General features: G+C 47.9%; 1 long non-coding RNA gene and 1 pseudogene across 2 annotated transcripts in view; one reads left to right on the top strand and one right to left on the bottom strand.

Moving 5' to 3' along the window:
• The window catches only part of LOC309653535 (thioredoxin, mitochondrial-like), a 29,033-nt pseudogene extending 7,613 nt beyond the window's left edge, over positions 1-21,420 (top strand). The window contains exons 3-4 of the transcript in view: positions 1,410-1,639; positions 20,718-21,420. The product of the transcript in view is annotated as a thioredoxin, mitochondrial-like (transcript). The remainder of the gene's footprint in view (positions 1-1,409; positions 1,640-20,717) is intronic.
• Positions 1-26,419, bottom strand: part of LOC309653534 — a 250,798-nt gene that overhangs the window by 35,424 nt on the left and 188,955 nt on the right. The window lies entirely within an intron of this gene.

The following is a 26,419-nucleotide window of genomic DNA, read 5'->3' on the forward strand; positions in this document are numbered from 1 at the left end:
TATTATTATTCCCAAATTAAGAACAGTGGCCAGCGCTGGGGCAGTTCTGGCAGGGGGTGGGAGAGGCGGAAACAGAGGTAAATAATCTTTTAGGCGCGCCGATCCTACGATCCTACGCGACGGCCCAGGGGAGATGTGTGGGGGCAGCAGGTGACACTGCTCTGAGCCCAGCAGAGCCAGGGCGGGGAGGAGGGTAGCGGATCAGTGAGGCCTCACCCCTCAGGGGGATCTGGGGTACCCCCTGGGCCTCTCCTGCTCCTCATCCAGTTCACCAGCCCAGCCGGCAACGTGCTCACATCAACACGCCCGTCCCGGCTCCAGGGTTACCTGCTGATTGCCTATGGGACCGCTTTACAAACAGCCCAGGGAAAATGCTCTTACAGTGACTGTGTTTAATCTTTAATGTGAAACATTCCATTGTTTGAGAAGGGGAGCTGTTTCTAATTGAATACATCTACAAATACGATGAGAAGGTATGAATTAAGGTGAAAGGGTAAAATGTGCCATTGAAAAAACAGATGTATTTTGGAACAAATCCAGAAATGTCTTCCTCCTGTTACATGTTAAGATTTCACGGGTTGAAGTCAAGCCAGAAACACGCATATTTGTGATGGAAAGACAAGTACTACTCCTTAAAATTGAGAGACCAGCAGGATTTTCTCACTTTATTCTGAAAGAAAAATGTAAATACTTTTGAAGGGGTAGTGGGGAAAAAAGGAAACATGCAATACTTTAAAAAAAGAGCACTGTTTTACCACTTTAAAGCCATGGATAATTTAAGAACATAAAAATATGTGATGTGGTCTGTTCATTAAAGTGTAAGATTTAGTATACATTGAATTTTAAACTATAATTTACCCAGACAACAATTTCAAATGTAATGACTGAATATGCTTTAACTGCTTCTAAATCCTGCTGGCAAAATTTAAGGAAACTCTTAATTTCTGCCAATTTATTAAGAAGCAGGCAAACTTGAGTACAGAAAAAAATCATTAATAAAAAAGTTTTCTGAACTTGGTGACCCCACAAGGTCAAGCAGACCCAGAAGCTACTTGTTTAACAAAAGAAGAGGAGCCAAGATGAGAGAAAAGACCACCTCATTCCATTAAAATAACATCTGGCTTCTTATCGACATGTGCTCATTTGAAAGACAACGATAAACAGGATCCTTCTCATGTTCGCTTTTCAAAATTACCCTTTTAAGTCGAGGAATTCATAAATGCTTTCCCTCACGTTTACGAGGTTTTCTATTCTGTCCTGGGTTGTGTTTACGCCTCCATGTGGTGTGTTTCTAGACATTAACCTGTTCATCCACGTTTTGGAGAGGAAAAGCATCTGGAACGGAGGTTTCCTACCAGTTTTCACCCACAGCCTCCTAAGCCCTTCTTGCTCTTCTTCCCTGTCAACAGCCGAGGAAATGCAGCACCCACGACCGAGGGTGGCGTGTCTCAGCCCTGGAAACCAGCGGGACTCCGGCTACTTCGTGGGGCAGCCGTGCAGAACCGCAGACTGCACTCCAGCTCCCCGCGCCTACGCGGATTCTGAGCTCATCGCACTCCTCGGGGGCCCATCCTTCAACCAGCCTGAAATTCTGCACTGCGGGCCAACGCTGAGTGTGCGATCACCCCTCCCAAGACGGGTGAGGGATGAGTGAACAGGAAAGGGAAATGAAGAGGGACCAACTTCCCTTACACAGTAAGTGGGTCACGGGCATGAAACGTACCGCGTGCGGAACACAGTCAGTAATAATGTCGTATCTCTGTATGGTGACAGATGGTAGCTAGACTTACCGTGGTGATTATTTTGAAATGTACAGACATAGTGAATCACTATGTTGTGCACCTGGAAATGACACAGCGTTGTAGGTCAATTAAACTTCAAAAACAATCAAACAGACAATCAAAGTCACAGAAAAAGAGATCAGATTTGTGCTTACCAGAGGAGGGGGCTGGGAGGAGGTGGAAGTGGACGAAGACAGTGAAACGGTACAAACTCCCAGTTATAAAGATAAATAAGTACTAGGAATATGTAATGTACAGCATGGTGAATATAATCAACACTGCTGTATGTTACACATGAAAGTTAAGAGAGCAAATCCTAAGAGCTCTAAATAATTATTAGAAAATTATCAACAACAAAGACAGAAAAAGATTCCTGTCCAGAGCTGAAGCGATTGACCAGTGTCTAGCTGACCTGCTGGCAATAAGAAGTCAGGACTTGGACAAGGCTCAAGGAAACCGGCTAAAAGCAAAATACTTTGTGTAATTTCTCCCTCCTCTTAGATGGGCAGGCACGGGGCAGATAAAGGACATTCCCCAAGACTTTCATTAAAACTAAATTTGTTACAGGAGCTTAAATGTCCTGATCTCTGGAGAGCAGAGACAAAGGTGCATAATGGAGATGTCAAAAAATTCTACTTCCTGGGAATTCCCTGGCCGTCCAGTGGTTGGAACTCCGTGCTTTCACTGCCGAGGGCCTGGGTTCGATCCCTGGTGGGGGAACTAAGATCCCGCAGGCCACGTGGTACAGACAAAAAAAAAAATTTCTACTTCCTGCTTCTCCCCTCTTCACAGTAGGTGCCTTCTGAATTATGACTGTAAAGAGAAGCAATCTTTTTTTTTTTTAAGTAGGAGATAAATATATTATTCTACCAAAGGACAAATGAATGTCCACGTGGATCCTGACGAGAGTGAAATGAGGTGTGCTCCTGGTGCCCGGACGGTATGGAGAACAAGACCATCGCTAGCTGCAGGCGTCTGCATGCACAGTGCAGGTCTCTGCTTCCCTTTACATACAAAGCTACGCTGCAAACTCAGTATCCACAAAGGGAAAAATAGGCACAAACACCAAAACCGAAGCTAACGTATCAATCATTTCAAATTAAACAAACAAAAACGCTGCTGTGGAAACCTGGAACTACTTGCGGTCGACATTTAGTGTCATGAAAACCAAAGCTTCAGCCATTCTCAGCAAACGACCTCAGCCAAAGACCTGAAGTTTGGAGGTGAGTCCTATGTCTCACCTCCACAGCCCACAATGTGGTCTGGGTTGTGAATGTAACTTTTGTATTTATTTACTCTCTGTAACACCAGTAATACAGCATCAACCAAAATGACAGTTTTCTCTTTTAAAAAGCCTCTAATGTGAAATGCAAAAAGTAAAAAAATAAAAGATTTAATGACAACCATGATGGATGAAATGTATTTCTGGAAAAAAACAACAACAAATAAACAGCCAGACTGAAGGCACCCAGAGACTTTTATCACAACCCAGTTCCAGCGCTCTCTCACATCTTTTAAAGTTTGAATCACGTATTCGACAAAAAGTCTGGTTTTGGGGAGCCCTGAGGGCATCCGTCAATGAAAGCAGCTGATTTATAAACAGAATTAAGTGATTATGAAAACACTGCGGCGTCATGAAATGCTTAAAAAGCACAGCATTGTTCCAAAGTTTCCTCGTGCACCTGCAACTGGGATATTGTCATCTGGTTCTGAAACACAAATATTTTTTCAGCTTTAAAAACACGCACAATCCTGTAGATCCAAAACGTGCCCAGTACCCTGTCAACGTTGTTCTTTCTTCCCCAAATCACATCATTAATAGCTATGCCTCTGGAGGGATGTCCAATCTTTAAGCTGGCAGATCTCAGTCACAACACATGTGTGTGTATACACACACACACACACACACACACACACACACACATCGTGGCAGGGGAATACATCTGTGTCCCACTTTATTCAGGGACTTCAATATCAGCCCCTCGTCACCTCTGGGGACCCCATCAGTGATCTCTAGATGCTTTTTCATTGCATATCCCTCTCAGTGAAAACCTTTTAAGCATTAACTCCAACTCATGTAACCTATTAACTAGAGATAACACACAACAAACATTATATGCATTTTTCATAGACCACAAATAGACATTTTGTAACTATTAAATAAAAATACATAAACAGAGAACTTAAGTTTCTTCCTGCACTCCAGTAAATCCCATTGTCACTGCCAGAGGATATGCAGTCCACTTGGGAGCCCACTTTGTGAATTAAAACCTGAGACAAGGCATTTCTGTCACCCTCTACCCCAACTAAACATGGAGACTATTGGTGTCAAGGAAATGTACTAGGAGGCCCATGAAATTTATCAGGCAAGTCTAATTTCCACAGGCCTCTCCCCTTGTTCTCATCTGGTCTACAACAGTTTCTGTCATGCACTGGACACATGAGATCATTACTTCTTATTTTCACCAACTTCTGAGCTGGGTGCCCCTCCAACGCTGTTTCTCCTGGCAAGGCTTTTTGAAGAATTACGCTACAGATCTCTGGAAATTGTTGAAACTGGCACAGAATCATCGTGCATCTTAGAAATACAAACCTAATGTGATATTTTTTCATAATCAAATTAGGAGTTAAACCAAAGCGCGTCTCCCAAGACTGACCTGTGACTGTCAGGGACTGGCAACCCTTGTTTTTACGTTGATCACTGTGAATACTTGAGTCTTTACCAACACAGAGTTGGCATTCAAGTTTCAAGGGATTAGAATGCCTGATAAGATTCTGCTGGGAAAAGAACCTAAGGCAAGGACCCAAGTTTATTCTGTCTCCCAAATGAATCAAATGGTAGAGACATCAGTTCTCTGCTCAACTGCTTTTCTAAATACAGCCTAAAACTCGGCAACCACCTGGAACTTTATAGGTGCTGAGAATTATGTCTGCATACCGGTGCTACAGATGTCTGCATCATATGAACGGGGTAACATCCCTCCAACTCCACTTTCTCATTTCTCATCTTCAAACGGATGTCAAGATAAGAAGGGTACCTCGACGGGTAGAGCTGACCCAGCTAAGGCTAAAAATCACCCCAACGCACTAGAAACAAAAAGCACTGCTCAGTTACACAGAATTTTCTCCAGTTCCCAATCATGACTTACGTGGTCTTACCATATTAAAGTATTTGTTATTACTGATTTAAGAAATAAAATGGCATCACATACAGTAAGCTTCTTTTGCCCAAATTTCCATCTATTGGAAAGTTTAAACAAGCAGAAGTGTTTGCAAATTCGATACCGGATGTTCACACAGACTCTAAAGCCCAATGACAACGGGCAAGTCTATAATAGTATGAGCCAAGCTCTCCCAAGAAGCGGACAGTGTCCCTCTAGCCTTGCTCCAACATGGATGAGGCTGGGTGTCCAGGTTGCGGTAGACATGAGGAAAGTCTTCAACATCTTGGAGAGAGAGAAGGTGATCATCACGCCGGTGGGGCGGTGGGGGGGGGGGGGAGAGGGGCGGGGAGAGTCCTCACCTCCTCCTGCCTCTGTATTCTCCCTGGGGGTTGGTGTTAAGTGTTCCAGAAAGGAAAGTGCTCCGGGCTGGCTATCTCGGGTCATATTCTGGGTTCCAGGCTCAAGGGAAGTAAGCAGAGAAAACTCTCATGTTTTCTTTACAGTATTCAAGCTCCATCCACCACGATAGGAAAAAATGACAGGAATTCAAGGCAGAGACACTCTCTTCAAGAATAAACACTATGAATTTTGCCGTGAGCATTGTTTGTGCTTATTTTACAGGGTCTCCTGAAACTGGGAAACTACAACACTCGTAAGAGTTATTCAGAGGCACCCCACAGCCCAAAGTGTCTTCTGAATTGCTGGGGTCTTTTTTTACAGTAAAACATGCAACTAACTTAGCAATGTTAAGTTGAATATTGTTTACTTCAATCATGGGTAAAATGTTAGTTAAAGCATGGAACATAGTTTACTCAAATTGCTAGTTAATATAAAACCACCATAATCCTTAACCTACAAAAGTGTTAAAAAAAAAAAAAAAAAAAAGAGCCTACGCAACATTTAACGTGTGCCTTTTCCACATTACAATCCGCAAACACGGGGTAGGAGAGGCCTCAAGATCAGCTCATCAAGCCTTTCACTCTACACGTGAGGACACACACAGGTTCAACAACTTCACACAAGCAGGCAGGCAACACAAGGCAGGACACAAGTGACCAAAACGCCAGGCAAAGGATTCTCTAGAAAACATGATATTCCTTATTTGATCACAAATAGTGAAATTACGACCCAAGGTAAAATTCAGGTGAACAACCACATAGAAACACAGACGTAGGAATTTATTTCTACAACAAACTAATGCAAACACAACTGGATATTTTTAGTGTACTTTTTGGTCACGTTATCAACCCACTGGGAAAACCACGCCTCTTAATGTGTGTCCTGTTTTTGAAACTAAAGACATGAGTCTAACCTACTGATGCATTTTACATAGTACTGCTCCAGAAACAGTCTCTGAAAGTGCATCCAAAAATGTCCCATCTCAACTGATTTGGCAGCAAGGATCAACTGGCATAGGAAATGTGCAAATCCTATAGGCAGCTCCAACAAGATAGCCGATATTTTTTCACTATGATTTCTTACAAGTATTAAGAAGCTCTAAGTTTTGGCTTTTCCTTGCTTTTGATAATATCCACAGTGCAAAATCATTCTGAGAAAAACACATGGGCCCAAGTGTGCCACAGTATAAAATTCATGAGTCAAGGAAGGTGCTCGAAGAGTGGAGAGATTCACTATTAGGCATTTCATCCTGAGTTAAAATGTGATTACCAAGACCAGGAGAGCAGAGCTGATCGGCAGGTGCCCCGAGTTAGGGGCTGAGAGAGCGGGGAGTATGGAGGGAAAGCACCACGGACACCTTTGGGGTGACGGAATTTAGTTGTTTGGTATCCTGATGATGGTGGTGGTTACAGAAATTTAAGCATGCTGAAATTCATCATTTATCACATAGTAAATTTAGGAAATATACAGAGAATACATATGTGTCTGAATACAGCACGTGTGTGTGTTTGTGTGCGTATGCCAGCCCTGAAATTTAACTTAAGAAAAGCAAGCAAGCAATTGATGGAGACCACCGTAACTAAAAAAGATATATTATTACTGTCATTATTGGATATTTCCACACCAATTCCCAACTTCAGAGTAGAGGAAAACCTAAGGACACTGGGCTCCAAGCATGATAATAATCCTCCTTCTGTTAATACAAGCCTGAGAAACAGATTTTATTTTCTTTCTCTCTCAAGAAGAAAACTAAGGCCAGAGAAGGTAACATGTGCCCAGAGGCGGTCAGTGCATGGTGAGCTGGCTGCAAACCAAGTGTCCCCGACCCCATGACCACCAGGAGCCCACAGGGCCCCCAACCAGGCTGGGCTTGGCGCTCCTCTTGGGCGGGGGGGGTCACAGGCCACGGGGCCACGGGCTGGCTCAGGAGGACCAGACTCCAGGCGCCAGCAGTGCCCATTCGTGGGAGAGGGCCCCACTGCAGGTCCGCACCCAGCTGCCCCCAGCCGTTCACGAATCAACTACTCACAGGAGAGGACAGGGCCTGAAACAGCATCCAGAGTCCTGCAGGCCGCAAACGCCTCCCACACTGATGTGTCCGCCCGCCCTCCCAAGCACGGCGGTGGAGGTTACCCCAAGTCCAGGTTAACCGACATCTCGCTGGGCACAGAGAGGGTCCGAAAACAGCAGACAGGTACCAGGTGTTCCCCTGATAAATACCCAAGTCCCAAGAAGCCGACCAAAGGTGAGACCCGCTAAATCTGCAATGACATCCGCAAAACCAGCAGGAAGGAGCCCTGCAGGCGCGCTGGCATCGGGGCTCTAAAATACTCGAGTTGAGACAGAGCTCAGGCGACTCGCAGCCGCCCCCCCGCCCCCAACACCTCCTGGCCTTGCGCCGCTCCCGCCATCCACTTCCCACCTCCTCCTTTCCCTTCTCATTTACTTCCTAATGTATCCCAAAACGGCCTACGGGAGCCGGAGCCGTGAGAACCACAGCGCCGGATACCTATCTTGACATCCAGCTGCCCGTGGACCTTGCTCAAGACAGGACTGCACGGCTGACAGCAGAACTCAGGGCTGGTGTCTCCACCCTGGCATCACGGCCATTAAGCACCGGGTCGCTCTCTGGGGTGGGTCTGTCCCGTGCACTGTGGGATGTTACGCAGCATCCACGGACCCCCCCCCCCGCCCCCCCGGATGCCAGGAGCATCACCGTCCCCCTCCCCCAACTTGTGACAACCACACGTCTCCAGATATTGCCAAAAGCTGCTTGACGGTAGGGGACAAAACTGCCCTGAGAACCATGGGCTGACCACAAGCTTCTAGAGCTCAACGCTGAAAACACGGTTCCAGTAAGCCACCATCTCCGCTACCTTCGTCCCTACGACGTCCCTTTCTCTCGAACCTGCGAGTCACACGCTCCATCTCCACCTCTTCCTTCCCAACTACCAAGAACAAACCAAAGCCATGGAAACGGTACCCAACTTCCTCCATCAGAAGAAAATACTCTCTCCTCTGTTTCCAAGTTTAAATTTGCTCCAATTTAACTTTTCAATGGCTTCCAGTTCACATCTGCAATCTTCAATCAGGCAGTGGATTCTCAATAAATATTTGACGACGGCGATAATGCACAGAAGTGCTTTGCAGGAGGCGGCCACCTCCATGGTCAAGTTCCCGGGGAGCACATTCCTTAATGACTGCGTTTTTCCCCTGAGGTTTTAAACTCATTTTCTCACAGCAGGCTCTCTTTCCCTCTACAAACATGTTGACTGTTTGTCCCTTCCCACATCCAGCGTTTATTTTGGTTGCTGGGTCTCGCTCTACTCACGTGGCCGGGGCCATCCAGTTGGTCGAGCCCCATGGAAAGGATGGACAGGAGGGAGGGCCAAGGAGGGCAAGACCCGAGGGAGAAACTCACATCCAGTCTCCACTCACGAGGCCAGTTACTTCCTTCACGCTAAAAATAGGTATGGAAAAAAAAAAAAAAGTTTATCTTTCCAACTTAAAAAACAAAAAAGTTTACAAAATGACTTTAGTCTTGCTTCCTGATTGAAACTATTTTTTAAACGTCTTGGGTGGTGAAAGATTAACAACTTATTGGAAGTCACGTACTCTTCCTTTTTAAGGGAGAAAAAGGAGACAAATGCAAGGTATCCGGGGACACCACACCTGGGACAGTCTCGCCTCACAGGGCAGAGTGATCGTGCTTGTCCTCTGGCCCGGGTCAGGCCTGGCAATAACCACGTGTGCAGAGCCCAAGACCCAGACACCTGGCGGAAAGCTCAAGGAGGGGGCAGCCTCAGGGTTGGGGTGTGGGGTCCTCCCTCCCAATAGGTAACTGATGAAGGGTCTGAATTCCTGACACTCAGGACCTACATGAGATGGCTCTTGTGGGCCTGGCTTCCCTCTGCAGGAACCCATTGCCCGCCTCTGGAAGAGAATCATGGATATCCCAGGTGTCTCAAAAGCTTGACAGGTCACAGCAGTCCTGAGAGAAAGCAAGAGTGAGGACAAATGGCAGAGGGGGATCTGGGAAGTCACCTCTCTCACAGATGCAAAACTGGGTTTTTCCCCCCAACCACAAATAAAATTTCTAATACGTTGCTATAAAAAAATACAAAAGACTATGCAAAGAACACACCAACTAAGTAATAAAAATAACATCCTGACTCAGGGACCAGTATACAGGAAACGGCCAGCACTCAGCCGCTTTTAAAAAATACTTTGACTATTGTTAAGCCTCACTTTGTTGGAAGGATTCCTGATCAGTCTTTTAATAAGAGAAGATTTGACCCTCAAGAAATTAAACCTTAAAACTTAAGACATAAACTTGGGGGGAGGGGTAGGTAGCCCATGGCGAACACCGCTTTAAACATATCAGATAAGGCCTCTACATCACCTAAGGCCTCTAAATCACCTACGAGGGGCTTCACTGACGGTGACACCTTGGGCTCCCCACCATCCCAAGAGATGTTCGCCACGACACACTCAAAGGCAGGCAACATGGGGACTGGCTATGCCATTTTTCACATGGGGAAACTGAGGCACAAAGACACTAAATGCCGTGTCCAAGGTTAAATACTCAGTGAGAGACTCCAGCTTGGAGTTCTGGTTTTCTAATTCAAAAGTGATCCAAACCACCTCAATCTAAAAAACCACAGCTGTCAACCTCACTGAAATCACTTTCCTAGGTCACCTGCTAGCTGAAATGGGCCTACCTTTTTTTTTTTTAAAAGTCTACCAGTAAATTATTTCAAACTCTTACAGCCTCTCCCCTCCTCCCACAAAAAGTAAACTAACTCTCTTTACTGCCTTCTTTATCAATCCTTACTTGCAGTAACTATAGAGAATCGCCTTCCAATAGAACATTCTGCAAGTTCTGCGCTGTCCCAATATGGCGGCCACTAGTTACACACATCTATTGGGTATGTGAATTATGGGTAGAGCACTGAAAGAACAGAATTGTTTATTTTAGTAACAACAGAATTGTTACTGAATCTTAGTTTATTTGAATCTAAATATGCACATGTTGGCTAGTGGCTGCCACACCAGATAATTAAGCTACAGATGAAAACAATCTTTCCACTGTGGTGGACATTTCATGATTTCTGCTGAGATTCATCTAGGTGTACAAACAGATTTCAATGTAGGTTCTTCTGTGTGGGAGAGGGAGAGAAAGAGAGAGAGAGAGAGAGAAAGAGAAATGGTGTGTGTGTGTGTGTGTGTGTGTGTGTGTGTGTGTGTGTGTAATTTAACGAGCTTGTCTCCAAGTGGGAAGATTCACACTATGTATACACAGGAAGGCAAAATAACACCAAGCTTAAGAGCTGGGCTTTCGGAATCAAACAATCCTCCCTCCACCATATATTAACAAGTCAGTGTCCTCTGAAGTAGAATGAAAATAATTGCTGCACACAGGGCATTAAGTGCCTGTAAAATCCTCACTGCATGGCATTAGAGTAACATTAGGAAAACTACTCTACCTGCACAATACCATAACAACTAAAACTTACAGGCAGCGTTGTAGTTTTCAAAAAAATTACACGTACATTCCCTCTTTCTGTCCTTGCACTACCCAATGAGCACCACGATTTCAGTTCCCGTTTTTATTTTTACATACAGAAAACGACACTCAGAAAAGTTACAGGACTTGAAGGTCAACGGTAGAGCAGAACAACAGGGTGGGCCCTTTCACTAGTTCAGGCCAAACGGGGACAAAGGCTGCTTTTCTAGCAAAGCGTTAGGTGTCCTGATGGAGCTGGACTCGGGCTCTATTCCTCTTTCTGCTGGCTAGCGCTGAAACCCTCCTAACAGCTCACCCAGGTAGACTCATGATGCCATCACACAGATGAGAAAACTGACACTCCCATGGTTAAAGGTGAGATTCGAGACCAACTAGGATACCACACACTTCATTTAAACACCCAAACTTTCAGGAGGGGTGAGCTTTGGGAGATTTAAGGGTCAAGGTGTGAAATTTAAATGAGGGGTGTTGACAATTCCCAGAGTGACTTAAGCCCTGGACAGAAGCACAAGAAGAGCCAACTTCAGAAGATCCAATGACACACACCCTGCTGTGCACAACACCAAATCAACACCTGAAGTCTCCATTTTCGTCCCACAGGTGTGTGTTCCCTTCAGGTCTAGAATATCCTTAAGGGGCTATCTTAATAAGTGGGTCAAGTGATGCACTTCAACTTTCATCCCTGGATTCATCATCCAGCTGGGGGGTTTTCCACGAAAATCTGCCGTACGTTTGAGATATTAACATCCCTAAACATAAAAGAGTCATCTTCACGTCTCAACTGTTCCATACTCAACATTCGCGCCCCCCTCCCACCCATCGCGTCTTTCCTAGGAATGACTAGTTGTAAACTTTTCATAAAATCGTCCTGGGCAATTTCCTACACCGAGGCCACCGTTCAGGACGGAGGAGTGGCGCTCCCCTCCCCCTCCCAGGCTGGAGTCCCGCCCCTCCCCTTTCAGGTTAACCCAGGGACCCAGGCGGCGCGCCTGGAGAGAAAAACATCCAGCAGTCAGGTCAAACCACATGTGACAAAGCAAAGCAGAAACCGTGGCACAAGGAATAGGGCATGGGTTTCTGTTTCTTTTGGGGTTCTGCTCTACAACGTCAGCGACAGAAAAGAAAGAAGGAAAAAAAAAAAAAACACCCCACCTCCGACTCTAACTTTGTGGAATTTCCAAAGCGAGGGGCTCGGAGAATGCGAGGCCGTGCTAAGAACGAGCCCCCGCGCGGGCCTCACCGCGCACGGACAGCGCACGTGAAGGGCAGGCCCTAACCCAGCGCCCGCGGGCCTCTGGCAGCCCCCAACTGTCAAGGACCCGGCGACCTCCGGCGACCCCCGAAGGCGCGCCCCACCCCGTTCCGAACACCGGCCCCCGTGGGCAAGGTCCCCCTGGGGAGCAGCGCCCAGGACGCGAATCTGGGGGCACCCCTCCCCCCAGCCCGGGAGCAACAGGTCTGCAGCCTCCCCAGGCCGCTCTCCGCAGACCCGGCCCGACCAGGGACGCCCCCCGTCCGCCGAAGTCGCCCCCAGCCCGCACTCCTCGCCCGGGCTGGGGAGCTCCCGACTTCCTTGACGGTTTCTGCGGCTCAAGAACTGAGCCGCCCAGGGCCCGCGCCGCCGCGCTTCCAGCCGGCCCGGGGCTGGCCGGCCCGCGCCCGGGGATGAATGGGGCTCCCCTCCCCCCACGGGGGATCCCGCGGCGGCGCACGTCCGTCCAGCCAACCCCGGGTTGGGCAGACAAAGGGGCACCGGGGGACAAATCGAGCGCTTCCCCAAACTTGCCGGCCGCCTCCCCCGCCCCGAAACAAAGGAGCCCCCCAGCCTCCGCCCGCCCCCAACGCGCCGGCACTTTGGGGAGCAGCCAAAACGGGGTATTGTGCAGCCTGCAGGGAGCGCGCCGCACCCCAGCCCAAGCCCGAGAGACACTTGGGGACCTGCCCCTCCAAAGCCCCGGAGGCGGACGGAGCGTGCGGGCGCCCCAGGCCGCCGGCCTGACCCCGGAGGGAGGGAACCGCCGGCCCCCATGCGGGACAAGTTGGCGTTCCCCCCCGCCCCACCCCGCGCCCGGCCAGCCGGCCGGCCGAGCCCCGCGCACTCACCTCGCCGCGAGCAGCGCAACTTGCGGCGGCGCCGCCGCCCCGAACCTCCCTCCGGCCGGCCGTCGCCGAGCCCGGGCCGTGCCGCGGCCGAGGAGGGCCCGGCACCCGGAGCAGCCGCGCGCCGCCCCCGGGCCGCCCCCGCCCCGCCGCAGCCGAGTCCCCGAGAGGCGCGGGCGCTGGAAAGTTTCGGATGCCGAATGGCGGCCGAATGGCGGCCGAATGGCGGCCGAATGGCGGCCGAATGGCGGCCGAATGGCGGCCGAATGGCGGCCGAATGGCGGCCGAATGGCGGCCGAATGGCGGCCGAGGGGGCGGCGGCGGCGGCGGCGGCGGCGGGGCGGCGGCGGCGGCGCCGGCGGGGCGGCGGCGCTGGCGCCACCTCGCTCCCGAGCGCAGAGAGTGCGGGGGGATGGGGGGGGCTGGGACGAGAGCGGTGGCGGCGGCAGAGGGCGGGACGGCAGGAGGGACCCGCACGGGCAGTGACCTCCGGGGGGAGCGGCCGCCAGCGCGCCGACCCCGGCCGGGAGGACTGCCAGGGAGGCCGCCTCCGCCGCCGGGCCGGCCCCTCCCCCCACGGCCCCCAGCCCGCACCCTCCCCCACCGCCGGGGAACGGGAGCCCGGGTCCTCCCCCCCCGACACACCCCCCACCCACACGCCCGGGGGGGAGGGGCGCGTCCCAAGCCGGTCCCTCCCCCACGGAGGGTGAGGCCACCAGGCCTGCCCTCCCCCACAACCAAGAGGGGGAGAGTCCGCCCCCAACACAGCCCCTCCCCCAGGGCTCCAGGGAAGACTCGCGTCCTGAGCCGCCCCGTCCCCACGGCGGGGGAACCTGCAACCCTCCCCCGTCCCTCACCCCTGACTCTGCTCTCCCCGCCGCGCCCGGGGTGGCTGAAGGGAACCCGGGTCTCCCTAGTGTATCCGAACCCCGTCCCTTCCTCGTGGCCTCCATGCGGGCGGAAGGAGACGCAGGCCTGTGCCCACCCCGTCCCAGGCCCGGACCCAGCCAGGAGGGGACAGGAGCCCGGTCACCAGCACCGCGGTTTCCAGGGGAGGGGGGAACCGGGCCACCGCTCTGTTACCCTCCCCCACCTCCAAGAAGCAGCCGCCCAGCTGCCCTAGCAGAACCCCTGCAACCTGCCTGAGGACGCCGCTCCCTCAAAATCGGCGGCCGGCAGGGCACCCCAATGGTCTCCTCCCCTCCCCGGAAAAGTGGGGGCCCAGGGGGGAGCCTCAACCTTTGCAAAATGCCTCCAGTGAAGAGCCGGCAGTGCGTGGGGAGAAAGAAACTCGGGCCCAGCGGGGTGGAGGCTCCCGGCGGGGGCAGGGGGAAGAAGCCGGGCGCTCGGGCCTTCTCACCCCCGCCCCCGCCCGGAGGCGTCGGGCCTCGGGCCCCAGCCAAGTGCTAAGGTTGCCGCAGCTCGCTCGGCCCAGCTCTGGTGAACCCGAGGCCCCAGCGCTCCTGCCTCCCCTCCTGCTTGGCGACAACTGCCCCCCACTCGAGGCCTGAGTTCACTTAAACAAACATCTGCACCCACCCGCCGGCACCTTGGGTGTCTGCTTTGCCGAATATTTTAGAATAAGTTTGCCCCTCCCTTTGGCGTATAAGGAGCTTCGCCCCAAGAGCCCAGTACACACTCAGCGTTTTACACTGGCACCTCACTTGCTCCTTGCTGGGACACCGGGCCATTTGCTGTACTGGTTGTGCAGAGAGGGGGCCCGAAGTGAGTGTTTAAGGGGCTGGTCCTCCATCAAAAAGGCAGACTAAAAATTATGCTGCCAAATATTGCTGTGAAACGTCAGTGATGTAAAACGACGGTTGCTGCACATTATTATTAGAGCACATCAATAAAAGATACACTTACACAGTCTCCATAATTGTGAATCAGCAGAATAGATTTTGCCTTATTTTGTATCAGTTGCCATTCAAGGCCCCCCAAAAGGACGTGGTGGGACCTTCCCTTGAGCTTGCCCGTCGTTGCTCCCGGGCTCCCTGGGCTTGTGAGGACTGATGCTGAGGTATTAACAGGCAATCGAAAAACCAGGGGGGCAACAGAAAACCCGAGCGAGCTCCTGATGCAACCCTGCCCGGGTTACACGTGCTTCCCTTCCCCCACCGCCTGCTGATGGGAGCGCTGCGTTTTTTCCGCCTGTAGGGTCACATTGTGGTTGATTGATTCTCCTTTCGCCTTGCTCAGTCATTCAGATTTGGAAAGTAAATAACAAGTTGACAGCATTACAGCTCTCGCCTTTACTGGGACACGGCCCCCGGCTACCGCACACTCTCGAGTAGCCGCGCAGCCAAACTGGCCCTCTGGCTTGCCAGCCGTGCTTGTCCTTAGCCGCTTGGAAATTCCGAACTGAACACCATGAAAAGGTTCCTTGGTATGTTTTGATTACTTGGCAGACGCCAATCATTTAAAGTATGAGAAAGTGGTGGAAATCCTCGCTTCCAAACTAGGACCCGGTGTGACCACTTTTTTTACAGCTGGTCTTCCGTAGCTAACAATGCGAGGGAGCTTGGAATCCATCTTGCCTGTTTGATCGTGTCCCAATAATCCCAACGATCTTCTTGCAAGTAAGGAGTCGAGCACTTTTACCACAGACTCCTAGGAGCCCCCAGGGACTCTGTAAGACCTCAGACAGGAAACGCGACCCCCTACATTTATCCTAATAACACCGAGAAATTCCACCTTCTGAATGCTAGACGGGTGGTAGGAACGTGTTAAATTAGACTATTTTATTTCATCTGTTTTGCAGATTTTTCGAATGGTGTAAGAAAAGAGGAGAAAAAGCACATTAAAGTAGAGCAGGAAAGGAGCTAGTGCGTTCTGACAAAAGTATAAAGGTTAATTTGGAGGCCGTGAGCAGCAACGATCTACACAGGTATCCACTGCACAATATCTATATTCCAAACAAGTATTTTTGGTTGCTGACTGCAGGGGGCTGGAATACAAGAATCCGCTCGCAACAAATGCTATCAGTATTCCCCCTAAACAGTAGCCAAATGTTTAATAAAAAGGCAGCAGGAACCCACACAAATATAGTCAACTAATTTTTGACAAAAGAGCAAAGGTATTTCAATGGAGAAAGAATATCCTTTTTAACAAATGGTGCTGGAACAACAGACATCCATAGACAAAACAAACAAAAAAATTAATCTAGCCCAGACCTCAAGGCTTTTCACGGAAACTAACTTAAAATTGATCATGGGCCTAAAAGTCAAAAGCAAAAACATAAAACTCCTAGAAGATAATGTAGGAGAAAATCTAGACGACCTTGGGTTTAGCAGTGAGTTTTTAGATACAACACCAAAAACATGATCCGTGAACAAAAAAAAACTGATGAATTGGACTTACTGAAATTAAAAACTTCTGCTCTGCAAAAGACACTGTTAATGAAAAGACAAACCACAGACTGGGAGATATATTTGCAAAATCCATATCTGATAAAGGATTATATCCAAAATATGCAAAGAACTCTCAAAACTCAACAATAAGAAAACAATACAGAATAAAAATGGGCAAAAGATCTGGGAAAAAAAAACTCACCAAAGAGATATACAGATGGCAAACAAGCATATGAAAAGATGCAGAATATCACATATCACAATGAAAACGCACATTAAGACAAAATATGGGGAATTCCCTGGCAATTCAGGGGTTAGGACTTGGCGCTTTCATTGCCAGGGCTGTGTTCTGTCCCTGGTCTTGGGACTAAGATCCCACAAGCCACGCAGCTCGGCAAAAAATCAAATGCTAACAGGGTGCTGAGCAACAGGAACTCTTCCGCGTTGCTGGTGGGAATGCGAAACGTAAGACCACTTTGGAAGACAGTTTGGCAGTCTCTTACAAAGCAAAACATACGATCCAGCAACCATGCTCCTAGGTGTTTACCCAACTAAGTTGAAAACTTATGTCTGCACAAAAACCCGCACAGGAATGTTCAACAGTTTTACTCACCAAACACCGAAAGCAACCAAGATGGTCCTCAGTAGGTGAATGGATAAACAAACTGTGGCACATCCACACAATAGAATATCATTCTGCAATAAAAAGAAATGAGCTATCAAGGCATGGGAAGACAAGGAGGAACTTTAAATGCCTATCACTAAGTGAAAGAGGCCAATCTGAAAAGTCTACATACTGTATGAGTCCAACTCTACGGCATTCTAGAAAAGGCAAAACTGAAAAGATCAGTGGTTGCCAGGGGTTCTGGGGATGGGAAAGAAGGGACGCATATGGGGAACACAAGGGATTTTCAGGGCAGTCAATGGATTCTGCATGATACTGTAGTGGCAGATACATGACATTTTGCATTTGTCCAAACAGGTAGACCTGTACAGAAACGGAAGTGAACTCCAATGTCAGCTGTGGATTTTATCAATATTGATTCATTCATTGTAACAAATGTACTACTGTTACACAAAAGATGTTAACACTGGAAATGGTGTGTGGGAGGAGGAAAATTGGGAACTCTCTGTACTATATGCTAAACCGTTCTGTACATCTAAAACTGCTCTTTAAAAAAAAGTCTATTATTTAAAAAAAAAAAAAAAGACAGTAGGAAGAGGTGTTAAACTTCTCGTGAGAATTACTGCCCAGTTTTCATGGAATCCAATATGTAATTTCATCGAGGCCCATCTAACGGCTCCTAACACATAGGCCAATATTTGTTTGCATGACTGGCCTACTCAGAAAGGCCTGCGAGTCCAGGAGTCGTGTGCTCCATGCCGCAGTGGCCTCTCGGTGATGTTTGCAGAGCATGTCTCAGCTGTGAGGAAGCATCTGCCACAAGCTTCTCGTATGAAACAAAGAAGAGGGGTATGCTCGCCAACTTCACTTACAACCCTCTGGCCGAGGTTTGCTTTGGGGCTTGCTTCTACTTTTCCTCAGGGAGACTGGAACCGAAACTACAAAGGGAGATGGTTGTATCAGGTGGTAGCACGTGGTGAACGCACTTGGAGAAGTAAACAGGAGTGAGGACAGAGATTTCCATCACCTGCCTGCCGTGGATGTGAGATGAGGTGGGTGGTCGCCCCTTCTGCTCCCCTTGACCTGGGTAGGCATCCAGTCTTTTTTTCAAGATAGGATGAATTGTGTCTCCCGCCTCAAATTCATATGTTGAAGTCCTAACCCCCAGCACCTTAGCATGCGACTATTTTTGGAAAGACAGCCTTTAAAGGAGTAAATAAATCAAATGCAGTCATTAGGGTGACCCTTCCTTATCCAATCTGACTGGTGTCCTTATAAGAAGAGGAGACTGGGACACAGACATGCACAGAGGGAAGACCGTGTGAAGACACAGCAAGGAGGGAGGACTCGGGAGAAACCCACCCTGCCGACACCTTGACTTGAACTTCCAGCCTCCAAGACTGTGAGAAAATAAGTTCTGTTTGTTTCTCATTCTTTTTGGCTACGCCGAGTGCAGGATCTTAGCTCCCCGATCAGGGATCGACCCCGTGCCACCTGCATTGGGAGTGCAGAGTCTTAACCGCTGGACCGCCAGGGAAGTCCTAATAAATTTCTGTTATTTAAACCACCCAATCTTCGGTGCTTTGTTATGGCAGCACGAGCAGCAAATGCATGTGAGTTATTGCTGTTTCTTTTCTATTTGGAATGTCACATTCACTTCACATCCTTTGAATACTGAAAACACCTCACATTGGGCATGGGGATGTTCGTGCACAGTGTCGAATTTGATCCTCCCAGTAATACTGGAGGGCAGGGATTTTTATCTCCAATGCTCAGAGTAAAAGACTTGGCCCAAGAGGTTAAAGGATTGAGAGGAGGGGGTTTGTAAGCACTTCTACGCCCCAGACCTTCTTTGGCAAGTTACTGACTATATTGATTACCACTGCATAAATACATAAAATAATATACATAAGATTACAAGGAAACTCGATTCTGTAAAAATATAGTTAAATTAAAAAAAGAAATTCCAATGTCATAATACATGTGCTTCTTTCTCAGTACTTCCAATCATAAGCTCTAGAGGTGGTACTAATAACTTCTGTCATTTCAAAGTAGTGGTGGGTACAAATAAAATCTGCTTCAACTCTAACCTGCTCTGAAAATACATCAGACTTCTCTTGGTGACAAATTGGTAACAAATCAAAGATACAGTTAATGCTACTGTCATCTCCTCTATAGTCATAGTTGTCAGAAATGCTCAATTTGGGCTAACTGCAGAGGTTTTCCCCATCCATGTTCATGGACCCCCTGCAATCTCTCCCTGGGACCTTCCTGCCAAGGGAGGAAGTGCAAGCTGCATCCCATGACTCTCTATGGCCCTTCTGCCTACCTAGACTCATCCATGCCACCACCATGGACCCCCTCCCATGGCTCATGGGCCGGGACCCTAGAGTGAGATGACTTTAAGGGGATGCCAAAAACTTACTCATCCAGATGAGTAATACGTGCTTCCCTGGTGGCGCAGTGGTTGAGAATCTGCCTGCCAATGCAGGGGACACGGGTTCGAGCCCTGGTCTGGGAAGATCCCACATGCCGCGGAGCGACTAGGCCCGTGAGCCACAATTGCTGAGCCTGCGCGTCTGCAGCCTGTGCTCCACAACAAGAGAGGCCGCGATAGTGAGAGGCCCACGCACCGCGATGAAGAGTGTTTATTTTGACAAAATTCAACACCCATTTATGATAAAAACTCTCCAGAAAGTGGGCATAGAGGGAACCTACCTCAACATAATAAAGGCCATATATGACAAACCCACAGCAAACATCATTCTCAATGGTGAAAAACTGAAAGCATTTCCTCTAAGATCAGGAATGAGACAAGGATGTCCACTCTCACCACTATTATTCAACATAGTTCTGGAAGTCCTAGCCACGGCAATCAGAGAAGAAAAAGAAATAAAAGGAATACAAATTGGAAAAGAAGAAGTAAAACTGTCACTGTTTGCGGAAGACATGATGCTATACATAGAGAATCCTAAAACTGCCACCAGAAAACTGCTAGAGCTAATTAATGAATATGGTAACGCTGCAGGATACAAAATGAATGCACAGAAATCTCTTGCATTCCTATACACTAATGATGAAAAATCTGAAAGAGAAATTATGGAAACACTCCCATTTACCATTGCAACAAAAAGAATAAAATACCTAGGAATAAACCAAAAAAGAAAAACAAACAAAAAAAAAAACTGGTAAATGAAAACAACATTTAAAATTGTGTTGTCATTAGAGTATACACAAAGTAATTGAAGCTGTAGGTATAGAAGTGATTGCCTTGAGAAGACATGTATAATAAGGAAAGGAAGAAAGGAAGGAAGGAAAGAAGGAAGGAAGGAGGGGAAGAAGGAAAGCAAGAAGGAAGGAAGAGAAGGAAGGGAAGGAAAGAAGAGGTCTTCAAAAATAGGGAGATTTAAGTGGCATTTAAGTAAACCTGCCAAAGGGAGCAGTGGCAATCAAGGGACCTGAGTATTAATTAGGAATGACTGATCACGTGAGTCCCATGAGGGTAGGGATCACATCTGCTTCTCATTTCTGGAGCAGAGCACCTAGCACAGTACCTGGCCAGTAGATGCTCCATTCACAATTGTCCAGTGTTGTCCGTGGGGCAGGAAAGCTACAAATACCATTGGCTGCGGCAACTGGGTGACTGGGGATGTGTGCAAGCTGGATGGCAGGCAGTGAGTAAAGAAATGAATAGGGAACAGAAGTGCCCTTGACCGGTGGGGAGGGCCGCGTTGTGCACCCCTCTGCTCTCGCTGCAGGGAGATGGCTTAGCGACTTCTCCTGGGGAGGTTCCTGGCCTCCATAATCTGCAGGAAGCCCTCTCAGAGTCAGTGGGCGCCCCTTGCCTCCAGGGCCCTGCAGACCCCACAGCGCAGTCCTAATAACCTAACAGTAACACCCAGCCAAGCCCAGTCAATATACACCACCAGAGTCTGTACAATGACCTTTAACATCCAGGATGGACCAGACTTTCAAGACTGAGTTGTCAACAGTGAGACACCAGTGGTTGTGGATTTCCATGCACAGTGATGTGGTCCCTGCAAGATCCTGGGGCCAAGGTTAGAGAAGGTGGTGGCCAAGCAGCATGGAAAGGTGGTGATGGCCAAGGCGGATATTGATGACCACACAGACCTCGCCATAGAGTATGAGGTATCAGCTGTGCCCACCGTGCTGGCCATCAAGAATGGGGATGTGGTGGACAAGTTTGTGGGCATCAAGGATGAGGACCAGCTGGAGGCCTTCCTGAAGAAGCTGATTGTCTGACAAGCAGGGAAGCGTCCTGACTGCCCCTGCCCACCTGGGCCCCGTGGTCCCGGGGGACCCAGATAGAACTCATAGCCCTTCTGTGCCGGCCCTTCCTACCTCCTTCCTCTGCCTGGCCCCTGTGGGTCCGTGCTTTGGAGACCAGGCCTCCAAACACAGGAGCCTCAAGTGCTCCCAACCTGGCTGACCGCCAGGGTGGCCGCCCAAGGAGCGGTGCCGCCACCGAGCTGGGACAGCCGTCTCCTCACCCACTCTCTGCTCCTTCTAGGGCTTGTTGCCGTGCTCCCAGGATGCTGGGACAGAGTTCCGGGGCCAGCCTGCAGTAACAGCTTGGTCTCCCTGCTCCCTTCTGATCTGAACCCCGGTGCCTGGCTCATCTGCCTCCTGCATTTTTCTTTCCTGCTGCTGTTTTGTAAAAAAAAAAAACAAAAAAAAAAAACAGAAGAAGCAAAAAAGAAACCCAGGGCTTCCCTGGTGGCGCAGTGGTTGAGAATCTGCCTGCTAATGCAGGGGACACGGGTTTGAGCCCTGGTCTGGGAAGATCCCACATGCCGCGGAGCAACTGGGCCCGTGAGCCACAATTACTGAGCCTGCGCGTCTGGAGCCTGTGCTCCGCAACAAGAGAGGCCGCGATAGTGAGAGGCCCGCGCACCGCGATGAAGAGTGGCCCCCGCTTGCCGCAACTAGAGAAAGCCCTCGCACAGAAACGAAGACCCAACACAGCCATAAATAAATTAATTAATTAATTACAAAACAAAAACAACCCATAGAATACAGTACCAACAGCAGACCCTAATACAATCCACGGTCGTTGGTGATAACGATGTGTCAATGTAGGTCCATTTATTGTAACAAATGTACCACTCTGGTGTGGGATGTTGATGATGGGGAAGGCTGTGCATGTGTGAGGGCAGGGGGAGTATATGAGAAGTCACTGTACTTTCTACTCATTTTGCTAATATTTTGTTATTTGTAATTTCTTCTTCTAAAAAAAAGAGGATATTAAAAAAAAAAAAAAGAAATGAGTTATCAAGCCATGAAAAGACACGAAGGAACCTTAAGTGCATATTGCTAAATAAAAGAAGCCAATCTGAAAAGGCTGCATACTGAATGACTCCAACGATATGACATTCTGGGAAAGAAAGTAAAGAGATGTGATAGTCAGGGGTCAAGGGTCAAGGCGGGGTGAGGAAGTGATGATTAGGTGAAACACAGGAGATATTTAAGGCAGTGAAACTATTCTGTAGGATACCGTATTGATGGACACATGACATTATTTGTCAAAACCTACGGAACTGTATAACACAAAGAGCGAATCCTAATGCAAACTATGGACTTTAGTTAGTAATGGTATATGAATATTGGTTCATCAATTGTACTAAATTGTAACTGCACTAAGGCAAGAGAACTAAGAGAGAACTAAGAACCGCACTAAGGAGAAACTGTGAGTGGGAAAAGGAGAGGATATATGGAAACTCTCTGTACTATCTGCTCAATTTTCTTTTTTTAAATTTTATTTTACTTTATTTCTTTATTTCTTTATTTTTGGCTGTGTTGGGTCTTCGTTGCTGCACGCGGGCTTTCTCTAGTTGTGGTGAGCGGGGCCACTCTTTGTTATGGTGCACAGGCTTCTCATTGTGGTGGCTTCTCTTGTTGTGGAGCACAGGCTCTAGGCGCACAGGCTTCAGTAGTTGTGGCACGCGGGCTCAGTAGTTGTGGCTCACGGGCTCTAGAGCGCAAGCTCAGTAGTTGTGGCACATGGGCTTAGTTGCTCTGTGGCATGTGGGATCTTCCCAGACCAGGGATCAAACCCGTGTCCCCTGCATTGGCAGGAGGATTGTTAACCACTGCACCACCAGGGAAGCCCTATCTGCTCAATTTTCTGTAAACCTAAAACTGCTTTAAAAAATTGTTTATTAATTTTGTAAAAAGTGCAACCCATGGCTTGACCAGTTCTGTATATACCACTTTCTTAGGCAGTAAATTATCTTTGCAGAGCGCCTTTGGGCAACAAGCAATGATGCAGCATAGCCCACATAGACAGAAGGGTTTTGAAGACAACAAGCCTTCAAACTCATCCCCCCACTAGAGTGTGAGCAGGAATGACAGAAGGGGGAACAGAATGTGGTGTGTGGAACCCTGGGTCCCCCTTTTAGCTACAATCAAGGAGTCACTGAGCACATGAAGGCAGCCTCGCAGGGGTAGCACCGCTCTAAGAAACAAGCGACACTTCTGACTTGTTTTACCCAAATAACTTAAACAAGCAAATAATAACCAAGTGATTCATCCTACATGATCTTCAGTTTTCCCATTGATACAACTGACAGTATTATGCATTATAGATGCTGCTGTGTTGTTTTCAAGCCTTCCTTGAAAGCCTTCACAAAAACGTCAAAACATCCTCGCATATGATACTGATGATAAGGAAGTGGATATGTGTGATCACATATGAGATATCTTATTAAGGGAAGTGTGGGAGGGTTCTTCTTTAGAATATTTTCAAAAAGCTCTTCTAAACACTAGATATATTTTTTATTACTTTTACTGCTGTTCTTCTCCTACTTGTTACCTGAAGTTTTGTCTAAGGACCGCAGGGGTTTTCTTAACCTTACAAGTAAGTTTCTGTTGAGTAGAACCTCGTCATGCTACTTGTTGCTATTGATAGAGTTTGTTAAGCCAACAGTGAAAGCAATCTGTCCTCTCAATGCATGGTAGCACTTCAATAGTGGAGATTCTGGAATGAATTTTAAAATCAGAGATGAGAAGCATTTCCCCCACCCACCTGGGATTGGAAAGAGAAAATTCAGTAAGACAAAACAGGATGCAGAGCTTAAGAAGTGGGTTAGAGCCCACGAAGTTCTAAGAATCACAACTGTTGAAGAAATATTAAGCAGACCAGAAAATTAGTGAAATGAGTCCAGGTTGAGTGAGACTGAATGCTTTCCCCAAGTCCCACATGGTAACTGCCTTTTTTCTTCTGTAGGGGGAGAAAGAATTGGGAAGAGATTTCAGATTTCTAGAGATTCCCTTGAATAGTTCCTACTGGACTGCTCACTGGGACAATATTCTTTTTCCTCCCCAAGGTGGCCATATGCAGCAGCAGTTCACCCCATCCATTCACTCTCATCACTTAGAATGGAGTTGTCCCCATGCAAACATCGAGCAATGGCACCGTGAGAATTGATAGGCTCATGAAAGCAAGGCTGATGGGAGCCCTGGGGTGCACCCCCAAACTAAAAGGACTCAGGTTGCAAGACCTGTCACTTAACAGTCACAGCAGGATATATTTTTTGGTAATTGAAGCCTAATTTGGATTGTGTTTTTGGAAAACGATAACATTAGTTTTCTAAAAACTAGAAAATTTGTTAGGGGGGAGTGGTGGCTCTCTCCAACTCCACTTTGAAGCTAAAATGGCAAACTGTTTGGAATACAAACTTTTCCTTCCCGTGGATTTATGTAGTAGATGTTTCAAAATGACTGGCAAATACATAGAATTCATACAAAGTTAGAGGCAAAAGGGTGCTCCAGAACCCTCTGGTTGAATCTCTTCACTCTATAGTTGAGGAGAATGAGGTCCAGAGAGGCTAAGTGTTATGCCCAAGGGCACACAGCTGGCTCACAAGACGAGACTTGAATCCGGATTGCCTATGTACTGGCCAATGCTCTTCCCTCTCTACTGTGCTCTACTTCCCAGCACCACAAGAGGACACCTACTGTGTCTTGCAGAATCTAGACTATTTTTTGAAAGCTTGGAACTAAACTTGTGACTAATTAGAATACAGTGTTCCACCACCTTTAAGTCACCAGCTAAAATCCACTGCTCCCCGTCGCAGCACGCCCGAGGCCTTCTGGGTAACCAAAGAAAGATTATTGTCTCAACTCAGTTCTCTGTGTCTAGGTACCCACAAAATGGAAATCACTTTACTTGGGGAAGAGCAAGAGGACAAGATGAGATGAAAAGGAAGCATGTTTAAAATGGATAAAAGGAGGCACTTTTTCCCCACTACACACAATTGAACTGGGGAACTCACTGCAGCAGGATATTAAGATCAATGGTGAAGATTTGTGTTTTAAAAGATTAGACATTTCACATGCATATCATCAACAGCGACACTCAATGGGATGAAAGTAAGATGGATGAAAGTTCTCAAGCTTCAGTGCATAAGTTGATCACCAACTGGGTCAGGTGAAAAGAAAAAAAGTTGTCTACTGGATTAAAATTTCACAGAAAGGCAGATCTGGGGGGTTCCAGTCATTGCTGCTGTGTAACAAACCACTCCAAAGTAGTGGTGTGAACCAACAGGCATTTTATTATGCACATGGATACGGTGGATCAGGAATTTGGAGAGGGCACAGCAGGGATGGCTTGTCTCTGATTCATGATATCTGGGGCCTCAGTTGGGAAGACTTGAACAACTAGGAATGACTTGAGGTTGGGGGCTGGAATCATCTGGAAGCTTCTTTACCTAACCTGGGATGACTTGAAGGCTCACTCAGCTGGGACTGTCAAGTGGAGCATCTATATGTAGGTGTCAAGAGGGAGTGTCCCAAGAAAAAGCACTTCCAAAAAACAAGTGTCCCAAGAGACCCAGGTAGAAACTACACGGCCTTTTATGACCTATCCATGGAAGTTTTAGAGCATCACTTCCAACACAGTCCATGGGTCAAAACCGTCACAAGCCCACTGAGATTCAAGAGGAGGAGACTTAGGACCGCCTACATCCCTCCCCTATGGGGAATGGCAAGATCACATTGCAGAAAAACCTGTGGGATGGGAGAGGTTTTCGCAGCCATCTTTGGAAAATGCAATCCCCCAGGGAAGTGGTGGGTGATGTGAGGTTACAAGAACACACAATCTAGTGGAAAAAACTGACATATGAACAGAGAATCACAGTACAATAAAATAAATTTCAAGGTAGTTATTTCCCCCTCTTTTACAAGAATTCTTTTTTTTTCCCTTTGATAAGAGTCATCACATTAAAATTTTTTCATTCATTGTCTGTCTTCTACTAGATTGGAATCTCCATGCATTTAGTTTCCTACTGTAACCCCTGTGCCTAAAACACTACCAAGCCCCAAATAGGCACTCAATAAATATTTGCTGAAAGAGTACATGAGTAAAGTGCTGTAATAGAGAAGTAGTGGGAGGGCTGTGGGAGTACAGGCAATAACAAAGCACTCAGCTTGACAGAAATGACATTTGAGTGGGT

The sequence above is a fragment of the Balaenoptera physalus genome (genome assembly GCF_965194825.1).
Source record: "Balaenoptera physalus genome assembly, contig: HAP1_SCAFFOLD_559, whole genome shotgun sequence".
Taxonomy (NCBI): Eukaryota; Metazoa; Chordata; class Mammalia; order Artiodactyla; family Balaenopteridae; genus Balaenoptera; species Balaenoptera physalus.